Here is a 15,677-nt window from a genome sequence, read left to right on the forward strand (position 1 = left end):
AGGATCAAAATTATTTTTTAAATATAATGAAAAATTTTCAATATTTTGTTTCTTTACTATACAATAACATAACATTTTAATGTTCTCTGTCTAATTAATCAAATTAATTTCAAATTATAGATGCTACATAAAAATATATTATGCACTGGGTACATAACCTCACTTATATAAATGCATTTGAAAAGCTTATAAATACAATAACTATGACAAATATTCACAATAAATATATATAATTTTAATTAGGTCCATAAGGACTTTAATTCGAAATAAATAACTAAAGTATTGGATTTAAAAGCACATCCTTAATTTTAATCTGTATGTAGCCTTTTGTGCATCCTGTCAATTTTTCTTACATGCTGCGCGCGCATTGTAAAATTGCCTCATAATATTTTTCATACCGTGCCTATAGAAGTTTAACTTTAAAAACCTTTAACACAGCGTATTTGTTAGGGAATCGGGCTCATTCAATTGCTGTAACATGTTCGATATTATTTAAATTATTAATTTCAACCGAGATGAACTTCCAAGAATTTAATACATATGCGAAATATTATTCGCAAAATTAATTCATGCGCCATAGGATTGAATGAAGAAATTTATTCCGAATGGTTCGAGAGCGACTGAAAGAAATCCTTTTACGACCGCGGAGACGCCGCTCGTAAAAGCCAGCTCCGCGCGCATTAATGCCAATGAAAATTGCTTGGCAGTTTTCCCTGGTTTCCCACGAGACGTTCCTTCCTCAGTCCCGGCAGTGCTGTGCGGGTTGCAGCGCGACAGGCTGTGTCAGGGGCAGTCGCCGCGTGGAACACGTACGGAGTGGACATGGCTTCAACACAACTTAACTTTAACCCGCAGCCGCGGCCATGCATTTCAGTGTGAGGGGGGCCAGTACATCAATTATGCCATTTTATAAGCGTGAGTTTTCTTTATTATTGTGTTTTGGAGTAAAATGTTCGCACTAAAGCTCAGGAAACAGACCAGCGTTTACACATTCCTGTAGAAAATTAAATGATGATTTGCTCGAGGAAAAAAAACTGTCCATTTGATATTGTGGTTTTTATTCATTTTAATACTTATTTAATTTCTTTACACTAAAGCTACATTTCAAGTTTGAATTAAATACATGCAAAACAGCATACTTGGTAACACAATACCTGTCGCTTCTGTGTACGAGGCATATTGGGCTAGATGGGGAACACATTACTGTATCCCACTTAGGATTATAAAAATCCCTCCAAATTAATTTCTATGTAATCTAGTGAAGCTAAGTTGCTACAAAATTCGAATTCCGTCTTAACATTTTTTTTTTATCCGGAAAGGGAGGGAACGAACCAAAGAAAACTTCCCTCGCTTCGTCAGTGCTCACACCTACATTATGTCATAAGGGGAAAAAAAGCATTGACCTACTGTGTTATTACTTCATATTGTTTTTAAAATATAGCTCAGAGCAAATATTTGTTTCGCAACTTTAGTCAATTTTGCAAGTCCCTCGCGCGAATGTAATTTGTGGGGGGTTGACTGAGGCGAAGAAATACCAGGCACTTTGTAAACGTAGTAAGGCTTTAAAGATAGCGCAAACAGTAGGCCTAATAAAAAAAAGCAAGCAACGTAAGAAGATTTGAAAAGAGAAAGACCGTGACAAGAAATGTTTGAAACATCTCAAAAAGTGTTTAAGCACTGGAAAAAAAGAAATTTTTCTTTTGAGAAATAAAACAAGGGCTTTTCAAAATACATTGAATATGACATTATGAGTAGCTCGTTCAAACAAAAAAAAACAATACCATGGAAACAAAAATACAGAGAACAAAACAAATTATGTTCTTTTTTTCTTGGTATTACTTCCGTTAGCGTATTACTGAGTGCGGTGCTGGGAGATAATCTTTATTACAGTAGCCGGCCTGCTTATATAGTCTGTGTCAATAAACTTATCTCAATTTTAAAGTTTTAAAAAGTAACACCAATCTTATACATATCATTTTCCAACTTTCGTTCTGCCAATAGTGTTAGTAAACAAATTCATTTATTTTAATTGTTCTGAAACATTTACCATGGGTTGCTTTGCAAGAGTTTGTTGAGAAATAGGTACAATTGGTAGTAATTTTGAGCACTGTTAACCCTACCCTGCCCGGTCAGCAATAACCACGTGATTTGAAAACTGCTCGCGTTAACCTATAGGTGTCTGTTTACCCAAAAACCATTTAAGAATACGCTGAGGCCGTATTTCGTAAATTTTTTTTAATGTATTCGTTGGAGAATGAAAACGGCTATTACTCGTGTTTTCAGACTGTTTTAGGCATAAAACAATGGGTATAAATTCTTGAAAGCACTCAACAGACTTGCTGTACAATTTTATTTCGATTTCTATTTAATGTGCAAGCAACCGCCCCGATATCATAGTTGCCCCATGGACGAAGAGAAGACCGCGCGCCATTTCAGAGGAGATACAGCGCTGGAAGCACTAGTATGTTAATTATGCCCATTTCCTTACCTCCCACTTTGATAGGCTTGGATGTGTACATAGGCATGCATTTATATGTAAATATATTAATTTTGCGCTTATGATCCCGCTCCGCTAACGCAAATACAACCCTCACTGGGCGCTGGGGTGGTACGTTTCTCGGGGCGAGAAAGCAGGTAGAAAAGCGTGGCTTTATGGCTTTACTGGGGTTTATTATGCGAGATGATACTGCGGAGGCTAGCCATCGCCTTCTGAAGTATCTCGACACACAGTCTCTGAACCCATGAGGCATAAAAATTCCCAATTCTGCTCGAAACTAAACCTTCAGCTCACTAGCACGAATATACAACCACTGAGCCAGCAGAACGTACCAGTCCGCTAATACGGCTACTGCTGCTTACATATCCCTCACAATGTTTACCAGACCATTTGAATACTAAACTTACTCGGTGACAGTGAATTAATATAAAACTGTATTATAATATAGGTAAGCAATTATTGACGTGACGTCTAATAAATCGAACGCCGGCTGCACGCACGAAAAAGTGTCCCGTTACGATTGACCCGTTACGCTCATTGTACGCTTGCGCCGCATCTATCTCTCTTCCACTCGATTGGAACAACCATCGATTTTACTTTTTCGAGGCACATTAAACTTGAAGCACTCCCATTCGTTTCCTACTTTTCCTATCATCGTCCTATCCTTGATAGAATAACACATATTGGAAGAAGTTAAATAGCAAACATGTATAAAAGTTATAGTTATAATAATCTCTTAGTTAGAGTAATAAACACATTTTAATTAATGAGTGCAAATAAAAGTTAATTTATCAATTAAATTGTATATTTCATTACACATTCTTTATATCCATACAAAATAGTAATAATTCCATAAAAACTTTTATTCATAAAAGTATGCAATATTTTCATCAATGTTTTGTTATGACGTTGTCACGTTAAACTATCGTCCGTAAACCTACTTTACAGACAACCAATTTTTTCTAATACCGGCGATACAACGCAGTCATTGGTGTCTACTGCAGTTGCATTATGCAGGTTTGAGTTTGGCACGTGTGTTACATCAAAGCCTACCTCACTCATATACCTGAGATAAGATGGTAAATTGATAATAACGCTACTTGACCAGAACTTACGAATCTAAGTTATTCCAATGGTTTCTTTGACAAATCCTTTTCTTTTTCTAAATAAGTTTATTGTTTTTAATGCCTTAGTATACTTTTTATCTAAGTATACGATTTAGTCAACGTGTATTAATTTTAACTGAACATTTCATGTGTTCGTCGCTTGGCAGATGTAACAGCGTACTTTTGACAAGGATTAGGGCACTTGGAAACATGATCACATGTCATTAATAGAGATAAGGCGATTAAGGATTCCAATGTTAAACAAGATCTCACTTGATGTAGTCATACTTTATGACATGCTAATTGACCATACAAGGCTCTATCCGCTAAACTTTCCACAAAAGAACTATTTATTTCCACCTACAAAAATAGGTGGGAAACAGCTAGTTTAAAATAATTTAAAGTAAAGTTATCCAACTTACTAATAATAAAAGCACAAATTATTTCAGACATATTTCATATTTGGATCTGAATATATATATATATATGTGTGTGTGTGTGTGTGTGTGTGTGTGTGTGTGTGTGTGTGTGTGTGTGTGTGTGTGTAAGTGTGTGTGTTAAAGCGAAAATAGCAATGCTCATTTCTGCAAAATGATAATTAGTGCGAGTTCACCGCACATTTTGGTGTGACACAGACCACGATATTTTGAGAAGCTACAGCTAAATTTGGCTATAGAAGTTATTAGTCATTTCTAATGGTTCAGAATGTTTTGTTGAAAAGAAACTATATTAGCAAGGTGTGGTCAATTATGAACATAATAAATTATTAGGATTCGTTCAGTATCGTCGGCATGATAACTGTCATTATGAGGGGTGAGAAAGTGTTGTGCCTGTAGATTTCCGAAGTGAGTCGTGGGCACATCGGCTAGTTTTTAAATAATTTTGAGACTTCTTCAGGTTGGGACCTCTCTTTCAGCAAGTCTTCGCATACCCATGGGTATTACTCATCAAAATCCGAAATCTGAGTTTCGATCACATGTAAATTTATTGTGCGAAGAAAATAATTTCTATAGCAGAAATCCGAAGTTTAACAGTATGAGATATATTTAAGAGTAGTAGCCTTCCACATCTTGGTTTATAACTTTTAAAAGAAAATAAGTGTCTGGGTGATGAATTTTCTACACCTGTACCCTTGCCGTATTCCTAGTGCACGATAGGACACGACTAGTCCCTTTATGTTAGGGAACGAATTTGGTTGTCCTTTCCGTTGCCGATCTGTTTTGTTAATAAATTATATTGAATTTTAATAAATTGCTCTTAATAACTTCCATCTTTATAAAACTAATTTAAGGTTTCTTAGGTTACATTTTATACATTTATTCCTCAGATATTATACATTTATAAATGTTTACATTTGTCAAAATAATGCGTGTAATTTGAAGTGAGTAGGCTATATGCACTCACATACGAGCTTTCTTTAGTGAGTGCTGAATTTCCTGGTTAATCAAGTGAATATTGTTAACAAAGTGTAAAAAAAAGGTGGAAATAAAATTATTACTATATAAAAAACTAGAAGTAAAATAAGATTTTCGCGTCTTGGAATACCGGCCTAAGTGTCTCATTCCGACGCTCTGCACGACCTGAAGTCTATGCGCCTGCCTTCAGCCTCGCATGTCGGGTTCTCGGAACTTCAGGCGCGTGACGATGTCACCTTCAGGCCGGGTTTGTGAACTTCGCAAGAACGTAAGCACGCAAGCACGCAATCACGGAGCATGCGACGAAAACAAGGAAACCACGCTAAAGAACGATAACAACAAGAACCGAAGTAAAAAAAAATAAATATCTTACTGTGGCATACTTTTGACAATTCATGTTATTCATAAAAACGAATGATATTCATTATAATTTCATTTAAATGCTGAAGTTTATTTATTTTAAACACGAAGCCTTTCATAAAAAAGTATATAATAAGTATTATACATTTCACGTCTCTATTATAAAACTTTTTCAGAGCACTTCACAGGAAAATCGTAAGTTGTGTAGAGTTTAGTAGCGCTTGCATTGCTTTTTCGCATCTTGCGTAATTTAGGAACAGATTTTTAATGTCGCTATTTAAATGTTTGCGTCCAGTGATTCTTGCAGTAGGGGAGACCGGGGCTGGTTGTAACAGTTTCGCTATTTTATTTTTTATCTGATCATGGATAACATAAACGGCACTTCTGACTGAGCTAACTTATTCAGTAGTTATTCTACTTTTACAAAACAATTTTTACATAAATTTTCCTCTAGCATATTTTTCTGTACAAATCTAAAACCTCGGAAGTGTAAAGTGTTACAACCTGCCCCGAGGCGGGGCTGGTTGTAACACACATTGGGGTAGGTTGTAACAACATTACTACAAGGTAAAATATAATTTTTACTGGGATTACTTATAACAAATTACTACTTATACAATATATTTCAACAAAAATTATTATTTTTTCACTTGTTTAACTTCAGTTTGTCAAATATTAAATGAACAGTGGTCCTCACTCAGAGATTTCATCTGATTGGCAATTATGACAAATATACATTTTAGATTTTTTTGCACAAGAAAAATGCGACCATAACTGGCAGTTTAGACAACGAACCCACTCCTCTCCTGGTTTGCTTGTAGAGAATGATTCCAAACACACTAAACAAAAGCACTCGCTTTCTTCCTCTGATGAGCTGCACTCTGCTGATCTTCGTTTTAGAGAACGTTTGGGCGTGGATTTTGCAGGCATGCGCGTTTGTGATACATTACCTTTTATCTTAATCAAGCCTGGTGTTCCTCGTTTCGCAAATTCTTCTTCAATGGCTTTCTTCTCTGGAGTATCCGTCAAAATGGCACTTTTCCTGGTCTTTCTTCCTCCTTTCCTTTTCCTTGGAGCGACTTTAGGAAGAGGTAGAACCACTTCTGGAGAAAACTTCTCTGGTGTGTGGGAACAGTTAGAAAATGATTGAACTGGTGTTCCTTGTGAATCCCTGGACACATCGTGTGAACAACTTGGTGCTAAGTCTGGATCAGGCCTGTCTGTCACAAACGAAGGAGCGAAATCGGCATCCTGAAATATTTCCCTATTATAAGGATGTATTCCACATTTCTCAAATCCTTGTTGGATATTTTTTGGCGTTGTGGCAGTGGGAAAAGCTATCTTTAAGATTGAGGGAATATCATAGATTGACATAGGCTTAACTGTGCTCTCTGGTGTTTTGTTGTTCCTCAACCATGCATCCATTGCCGTATTGATCTGTTTTTTGAGTGGGGCAAAAACACTTCGATCAAGTGGCTGAAGGCGATGAGTGCAGTGAGGTGGGAACGATAGCATTACAATGCCATTTTCTTTGGCAAAATCTAAACAGTCAGGAGCTAAATGCGACTGATGATTGTCTTGAAGGAGGAGGATAGGTTTCTCTGGGCTCGAACGAATACAAGAAACAAAATGCTTAAGAAAAAGCAAGAACTCTACCTCCGTAGTCCAGCCAGACTTATTTGCAGCACCTATACATCCAGTTGGACCATCTCTGATGAAGTGATCATAATACCTTACCCTAGGAAAAATAAACATAGGAGGGATAGCATTTCCAGCAGCATTTACTGCTACAGTTAGAGTAACTAACTGCCCTCGTTCAGATGATGTCATTGCTCCAATTTGTTTTACCCCCTTTCTTGCTACGATTTTTGAAAGATTCTGGACAGTAGTGACCCCGGTCTCATCTACATTCCAAATGTCATTAGCTGTGAAAGAATGGCGATCATAAACTTCAGAGAGTTTGTCAAAAAATTTGGAAACGTTGGCACGATTAAAACTAGAAGCCCTTCCCAAACTAGTTGCCTCTGGAGTCCGAATGGAAAGGTCTGGGTGGCGCTTTAAAAAGGAAGAGAGCCAATCTGCACCTGCTAGTTCTTTGTCACTCCATGTGTTTGGCATGGGAACATTATACTTCTTCCCACATAAGAATGCAAGATGACGTACATCACGTGGAGTGAGTCCAAAATATATGTCAGAACATGTTTTTATGTAGGAAACAAGAGCGATCTCTTGCAAAGGTGTAAATACCTGTCTGTTCCCATAATAACCAGCCAAAGGTTTCCACTCCTCTCGAAAATTAATATCGACTGCATTTAAACCTGAAACAATAGAAAAACCATACAGGCCTATGTTAATTTTGCTCCTGTTTTCACATAAGAAAATCTAAATTACGCAAAACCATATTTTTGTACTAATACAATAAAAAACGTTTACAACCCATTGTTGAGACGTATTTATGTTAGAAATCAAGCAGATGTAATTAAGAAAATTCATTAATGAATGCAACTTACGTTTGTTTTTCTTTTTTATGTACCTCCCAAGTGTCACATGGCAGATGTTGTACGTTTTCGCAGCATGCCTAACAGATCTTCCTTCTCTTACAACTTCAGCTGCTTTCTCCAACATGTCAATAGAATATTTTCCTTTGTCGGTTTTTCTTTTGTAGTTACGCATCTGAGATTAAAATTTGACTGGAAGTTATTAATTACATCTACAAGATAAAACCGTTTAAAATGTATTTTTTTTCTTTCATAAAAGACTTAAAAGGAACAATAAATTAGGTAAACGTGGTCACGGGGTAGGTTGTAACAGTACGTGGGGCAGGTTGTAACAGATTAATTTCGCTGTTACAACCTACCCCATGTGACATCATTATAGAACACATTTAATTTTACCATATAGTTTGTATTTGTTTCCAATGCCAACAAAACATATCAGAACCTAAAGCTTAGGAGATTATTTTGCCCCGAAGACATTTTCTAAACTCCCTATACATTACGTACAATACGAATGTCAGTCAAACAAACAATATTTACTTACCTCGTCCAAAAACAAATTTTTCCTTCTTGTCGCCAGTGAAATCGTCCGACTGCCACAGTGTTACCACTCGCACTGAAGGCATCATAATGTGCCTTGATGGCTGAAACGATGATACGCTCTTGTGGCTGGTCGTGGAACTATTCGCCCTGTTACAACCTGCCCCTGTTACAACCAGCCCCGGTCTCCCCTATATAGCTATATAGTTGAGATCACACGACCCTGGCACTCTCTCGCGACTCCCCAACGAACAAGCACCGCTCCAGCGAGGTGGACGCCTCTCAGGGGCGTAAGGCGCATCATGGCAAAACTCCCCCAAATTCTCCCAGTCTACATTTACCTTCCTTGAGTCACTCTCACGGTACCATGATCAAATGCTGAAATGACGGATCTCCCACGTGGCAGTTGGTGGAGACCAGTACCCCGACACCTGTCACGGGGCCCCTAGAGCCTGGAATAATACGCCATTCAAACGCGGCATGGTCCTTAATGACTGGACGGCCACGCAGAGAGGTCGAGGGGAACACATCTCCCGAACAGCCACCAGCCCGTCGTGTGCTCCCAGGTTACCACCAGTGCTGGCCGGGTCGTTACCACAACGCCGAAATACCACAGCGCCGAATACCATAACGCCGAATGCCAAATTGACCGCAACGCCGACAGCTAGAAAACTGCTGTGTACCACAACGCCGAAATGCAGTAACGCCGAAAAATGTTGCTGCGGGGAAGGGGGGGGGGGCGGTGGCACAGGAGCAAAATGAAAAACAACTGAATGAATTTGTGTGCTAACCTTACCTAACCTAACCTTTGTGGGCAGTCCTGCAATGACATTTTTCGGCGTTATTGTACGTTCGGCGTTGTGGTATTTCGGCGTTTTGGTGCGTCCCCGTGCCAGCCCCCACTGGAGACCCGAGTAGTACCGACACGGACCCACACCTCTCACATCTCTGTGGACCCCTCGGTCTCACCTCTGCTAGCTGTGCAGGCTAGTACAGGAGCCTTAAGGCCCCCGCCCACCCGGGCACACACGCGGTGCGCAGAGCTCCAGGAACAACAACGCGATTGCTAAACTACTCAACATATCCAAGTGGGGATCTGCTTACGAAAAACATTTAAATGTTCGCCGAGGGCCGAAGAGGACTTTTGATTCCGGATTAAGTTTTTTTAACTGTATTTTTAGAAGAGTTTAAAGGGCCAAAACGCATGTTTTGAGACTAATTTTTAGGTGTAATACAACCGGTACAGATTCTTGAAAGCACTTGAGGGACTTGCATTACAACATTATCTTCAGTTCTCGGCCATATAATTTTACGGTCACCGCTCAATGCACTGGGAGAAGACTGCGCGCCAGTCCAGAGGAGACACCGCGCTAGAAGCACCAGCGAGCCCTGACGAGGCGGTGCCCTCAACTCCCCGGGCTGATGCTGCCTGCAGCTAGGCTCAAGATGCCGGGGTCCCGCGCGAGACGCTCAGCCTTATGGATGTCCCTCATGAATCTCCGCGCGCACGGCCGCCGTCGGGAACCCAGGGGGTGAGAAGGACGCCTGATTGTTGCAGTGCGCCCGCCGGCCGGATCAACCCCCGTCGGAGGGGTTGCTACCCCCCGGCCCTGAGATATTGCCCGCATGCATCAGCGCGAGACACCAATTTTCCCTGAACAAATTCGCGCGCCTCGTTACTGGCAGAACAAGGATACAAGTCGGCGGGCAAAGGCGCCGTCGAGGTAACAGCTGTTGCAATCACACATTTCCTTTCTGCACGTGAATCGTGCTACAGACATTTTTTCAGGTTTCTTATCCTTATCCTTAGCTCAACTTCACCCACGACGTTTAATTAGTTTTATTTATTTCGGATTTTCATACAATAACAATGTTTAAAAAATGAAAAATAAAATCTCTGTCTGCTTTGGTCAATTTTTTAAACCCAGGAAAAGAACTTCCAGTCACTAAACAAAACGCCACAATTTTATTTATGATATTTGCCTAATGTTCTAAAACTAAAATATATCTGGTGACAAAATTTGCCATGAAACACCACATGCGCTGCTTACACTTCCACCGTACAAATAGTCCTTCATAAAATAATGCCACGGAATTGCAACTTCCGATTATAGCGCTCAAGGCAGTCATGAAGGCGCACCTAGTGTTAGTCACACTGTTAAAAATTACAGTAAATTTAAGGGATTTTTCAACGAAAAATGAACCTGAAATAAACGAAGGGTTCTTCGTAATCTCAGATAACAGGATCTCCGTAGCAACTACGCCTGATCACGACTTTAAGTTGAGAGTTTCGTTGTAAACGGGGCAAACACAGGCGTGGGGGGAAAAGTATAAGATTTTTGCTGTATGCTACATGCAATGAGTTTCGGAATGTTTTGTTAATACAAGGTAATTGTTGTTTCAAGTTAAAAATGCATTAACTCAGTACCGTAAAAATATTTTGAACACACACCGCAAATTTTACCTTCGTTAATCTGTGGTGTGTGTTCGAAAATTTTTAACACTGCAGGCGGGACAATAAGTGCGACGCTCGCTGGTGCTTCTTGCGCGGTGTCGCCTCTAAGCGCAAGGCTGTGTGAACTGGCACGCAGCTTTATCGTCGTGCACAGAACAACTGTGAGATCTGAGCGATGTACATAACATTGTATGGCGGAGAAATGAAGATAAAGGTGTAATGCAAGTCGCTTGAGTGTTTTTAAGAATTGGCACCGGGTGTTTCAACCTTAAGTTTCTTTTTTCCCTGAAAGCATGTGTTTTGGGCAAGTTCACTCTCCTCAAAGTGCAGATTAGAAACAAAATACGGAAACAGGATTACTCATCCATAGGGGCATGCAGATTTCGCGAAAGTTAAAACACTATAGCACAGTCTGTGTTTCGTGATTGGGTGAGTTTCTCCCAGGTACACATCGATTGTAACAACACCAATCACAGTGATTCAGTGAGGAAGTAAACGCGTCCTGAGTGGCTCGGTCAAATAAGGCAACGACTTCTCTCGCAGACGGCCGCCAATCTCAAGGAATAAACCACAGGTGCGGGTATACCTTGTTGCAGTCTAGTAAGTGTCCAGATCTTTTCGTGAAAACTACCTGCCCCTACTCATCCACCATCAGCACATTCGTAAATGCATTGTTTCTTCTAAAACTCTGCCTAACTCTAGTCTCTGGAGCTCTAGAGCACACTCTACAGGCAGAGCATCGACACGTTGGACAAATGCTTGTGCCTGAACTCAACTTCTGTCCCTTTATTCTTCCGATAACAATTTACAGGCTTTAACGTGCTCGCGATAATTATTCACCTCCCTACGATATGTCAGAAGTGCTTTACAGAATATTGGTCATCAAATGATTGAGAGATTTTTAGTTTGACAATGAGGGAAAAGTATTTCGGGTTTGTTATAATTGACAGTGGTATGTTTCTGCAGTGAGACAATTGAAGAAAAAAAATGGAAATTTATTTCTAAATATTTTGTGTTCAACCGTAAAAACTTAATTTTCATTGCAATTCTGCACTCCATAAATGTAAAACATTTTTTCAACACTTTTGCCTTTGTAAAAATGTAACTAGTTATTCAATGTTCTCATGGTATAGTAAAAAAAAAGTATTCGGTTGATTTGATAGTGACTGCTTCATACTGTAGATCGACAAGAAACACAACCTCCAAGTAACAGGAAAGTTACAAACGACACCAGAAATATTCTCGATGCCAATACTGGGATTACGGTTTAAGTACTACGCTATAAATGAGTGTATTTAGGATCCTAAGTGTGAAATTCGTGCCTGAGTATGCTATTAGCCATAAGTATTAGATATTCATATATCTTGAATATAGATAGCCTATTTAAAAAAAAACTTGTATAGTATTTCTTTCATACCACAGTTGCTACCTAGTCATGTTTAAGATAATTTTAAAATTTATATTTTGTCATTTATTTTAATGATTTTGGTTAATCGTACACAATTCTATATTTTTAAAAAACCTTGATGTTACAGTTTATCTGTGTCAAACAAATCATTATTTTTGTTAAATTAATCTTTCTGAATTATACTTCTAGGGGAACCAGATACGAAAAGAAGAAAGATTACAGTAACTGGAAATTAGTACTTTTTTTTTATCAGGGCAACACGTTTCAAACCGAAATTCTGCGCAGTTAATTGTTTTGTAATAATTATAAAAAAAATTAGTAAACAATTTATTTTCAATTTGCAATTCGTTTTGCCGACCGGTTTCAATTAAGGGAGCCATCAGTACGAGAACTCATTTGGAAATCAAAATTTTTACGCCAGAGCTACCGACCAACGAGCCGACCTACGCACACTGCTTCTGTGTTCGAATCCCGGGCGAAGCAGGGACTTGTGCAGCGCATTTAGCGGTCGGACTACGTTCGCTGATAACAAAACCCGATCGCAATTATTTCAGATATTCCTGTTACGCAGCTGCAAGTAGTTGAGCTATTTAAGGGAATAAACGTAATACAGGAAATTCACTTTTTGTCACTTGTAATGATAATAATATTAAAAATAGATTTTTCTGTACGTTTCATGAATTAAGGTTTTTTAATTTTTTTAAACGTTGACGTCTGACTTCAGAAAAAAGGCCTTTATTTTCAAATTGTGGAAGCCATGCGGAGTAGCACCCATGTTGAAGTCGCTTCCTGCTGAACGCTTTTTGAATTGAATGCGTTTCTCCTCCCGTCCTTCTTTGTTCGGGTCCCTCATCGACTCCGGGTTGTTACCAGAGATAAGCAATCCGACCGAGGGAGGCCGGCTCGGGAAGTTAGAGTGGCGGCAATTTGCGAGTGAAGCACCACGGGTCCGCGCTTCTCAAGGAGTCGAGAAGAAGCCTCCAAAAGACGAACACTACGCGAATGTGCTGGGGAAACTTTGCGAAACCAAACCTCCCCACACCCCGCTCATGCTGAACGGGGGAGCTGAATTGTTGCCCCTTGGAAGGGCAGCCCTTCAGGATTTTTCTGACAGTGGTTTGTTTGTACAGCGACTGGAAGGGCAGCCCATCCAATTTTTGAAAACATGTTTCTTTAAGTGTTTAAATAATACTGAAAACTTGCCCCTTGGAAGGACAGCCTTCAGGATTTTTCTGACAGTAGTGTTTTGAAAGGTTGTCTGAATTGTTGCCGCTTGGATGGGCAGCCCTTCAGGATTTTTCTGGCCTAGGTTAGGTTAGGTTAGGTTAGGTTAAGTTAGCTCACTTTACAAACTAACCACTGTCAGAAAAATCCTGAAGGGCTGCCCATCCAAGGAGCAACACTACAGACAACCTTTCAAATACACTACTGTCTCGAAAATCCTGGTGGGCTGCCCTTCCAAGGGGAAAGTTTTCAGGATTATTTAAACAATAAAAGAAACATGTTTTCAGAAATTGGATGGGCTTCCCTTCCAGTCGCTGTACAAACAAACCATTGCCAGAAAAATCCTGAAGGGCTGCCCTTCCAAGGGGCAGCATTTCAGTCGTTCCTGTTGAACGTTTGGAACTGCACCGGTTTTGACATTGTTTGAGGCACTCCCTAAGGCCGGTATTCCAAAACACAAAAATAAGTCTTCAGGTGTTGAATATGCTACACCTGAACCCCAACCGCATTCCTAGTGCACGATGGGATACTGCAATTTAGCAACAATGGTCCATACCTACTTTTAACATTTATTGATTATGTGCAATTAAAACAATCAAGAGGATTTTGAGGAAGATAGAATTCTCCATATCAGCCTTCGATGTTATTCCCAATTTAAATTTCCATAAAGGAATGTTATATTTTGCATGTATATAAATTATACATATTTTAGACACATCTAATTTTACTTGATAATCAAGTACTTTAGCCACACAATACACAATATAGTTTGCAGTAAAAGGTCTAGTCATTAGTGATTAAATTTCAATATTGAACCTTTCTTGAAAGTTACAAAATTTTCCGATTTTTTTGCGCAGGAGTAATTTTAAGTTATTTGACAGTCTAATCTAGCAACAATTACACTAATATAATTTTAGATAACACACTTATATTTTAATGGCTTAATTTACCTTAATACACTATAGTGTAGCATGACTTGCTCGGTAGATTTTAATTCAGCAGGTTTGCAGTTTAGTTTTCGCAAGTAAATATTTGTTCGCCAGTGTAACAATTCCACGAGAGTTACACGTTTTACATAACTACTTGAACCTACATAAAACAAAAGGTTTACATTGAAATAATGTGCGGATGCATGCCAAGTCATTCGTCTGTCGACCGGGCGGAAGCGACGCGCTATGACGCAACAGCCTTCGAACGTCAGTAATGCAGGAATCCAAGGGTTGAATGGGACAGCATAGAGGATGTGACGGGAATGGCCAGAGGGAACCCGTGACGCAGGGAGATTTTTTTTTTGTTTCCACCTCGTCGGAGCGCTAAACGTTGTACCAACCCACGCTTTATTCCACCGCTTCCCTTCGCGACACGTGTTGCCAACCTCCCCGGAGGCCATCTCGACCTGGTTGCCGCTCCACTGGGCTCGCAATGCGCCGTGTGCTGGCTCGTTCCTGCGCTTGAACATGACTCTTCCTGTCTCTCCCGTCCGGGATACGTCAGGGTTATTCCTGCGGGAAGAGTAATACGTGGTGGTTGTGTGTACTAGCTATTACTAGGGACCGGAAAAAATCGCGGGTTCAATGACCTGTAGGATGAACTCCATAGTTCAACTTACACTCGGTCAAATGTGACCCACTCATTGGCTGCTGTCTTGTGAGACGTCCCAACTTAGCAGCCTGTGATTCGATACAGCTTTGGTTGGGTGTTTCTCATTGGCCCAGAGTCATCCAGGTGAGTTGTGAGCCATTAACAGAGGCTGCATTGAGGTATAACTATTTGTATTTTAGCCTATCGCGAAATGAACTCGCGAATTTTTTCGGTCCCTAGCTATTACTGATATTTTTCAAGTGAAACTTCTCTTTGGGGGCGATGGGAGTTAAAATTTCGAGGCCGAAATTTCAATGCAAAGTTTTAGTGAAACATTGTCGTCGGACGATAAAAGGAAGGATAGTAGGTTGCGGACGGTGCAGAGAAGCGGGCTCCACGTGGCTTAGTGCGGCTCAGGTTGAACCCCGCCATGCTGCAGGGATAGGGACCCGCCTGCGCCTGACTTGCTGGCGTCTAGTAGGGAGTGTCTGGGCAGAGGGCAACACAGCGGGGTTTCAGCTTATTGCTGTGCACCGTGCCACGGGCCATATCAGCAGGAAAATGGTGTTCCTTCTATTACGTAATATTTTAATTAA

At 40.0% G+C, this 15,677-nt stretch overlaps 1 protein-coding gene and 1 long non-coding RNA gene across 2 annotated transcripts in view; both read right to left on the reverse strand.

The window, feature by feature from the left end:
* LOC134538500 (uncharacterized) overlaps positions 1 to 15,090 on the reverse strand; it is a 345,010-nt gene extending 329,920 nt beyond the window's left edge. The window contains exon 1 of the mRNA XM_063379875.1: positions 14,831 to 15,090. The gene's annotated coding sequence lies outside the window, so the exon portion shown is untranslated. The remainder of the gene's footprint in view (positions 1 to 14,830) is intronic.
* Positions 7,263 to 8,591, reverse strand: LOC134538051 (uncharacterized). The gene is made up of 3 exons (XR_010076081.1): positions 8,418 to 8,591; positions 7,889 to 8,051; positions 7,263 to 7,696 (listed from the first exon to the last, which is right to left on the reverse strand). It is a non-coding gene; the product is annotated as an uncharacterized LOC134538051 (long non-coding RNA).
* Positions 15,091 to 15,677: the final 587 nt, after the last annotated feature.

Source organism: Bacillus rossius, chromosome 13 (genome assembly GCF_032445375.1).
Source record: "Bacillus rossius redtenbacheri isolate Brsri chromosome 13, Brsri_v3, whole genome shotgun sequence".
Lineage (NCBI taxonomy): Eukaryota > Metazoa > Arthropoda > Insecta > Phasmatodea > Bacillidae > Bacillus > Bacillus rossius.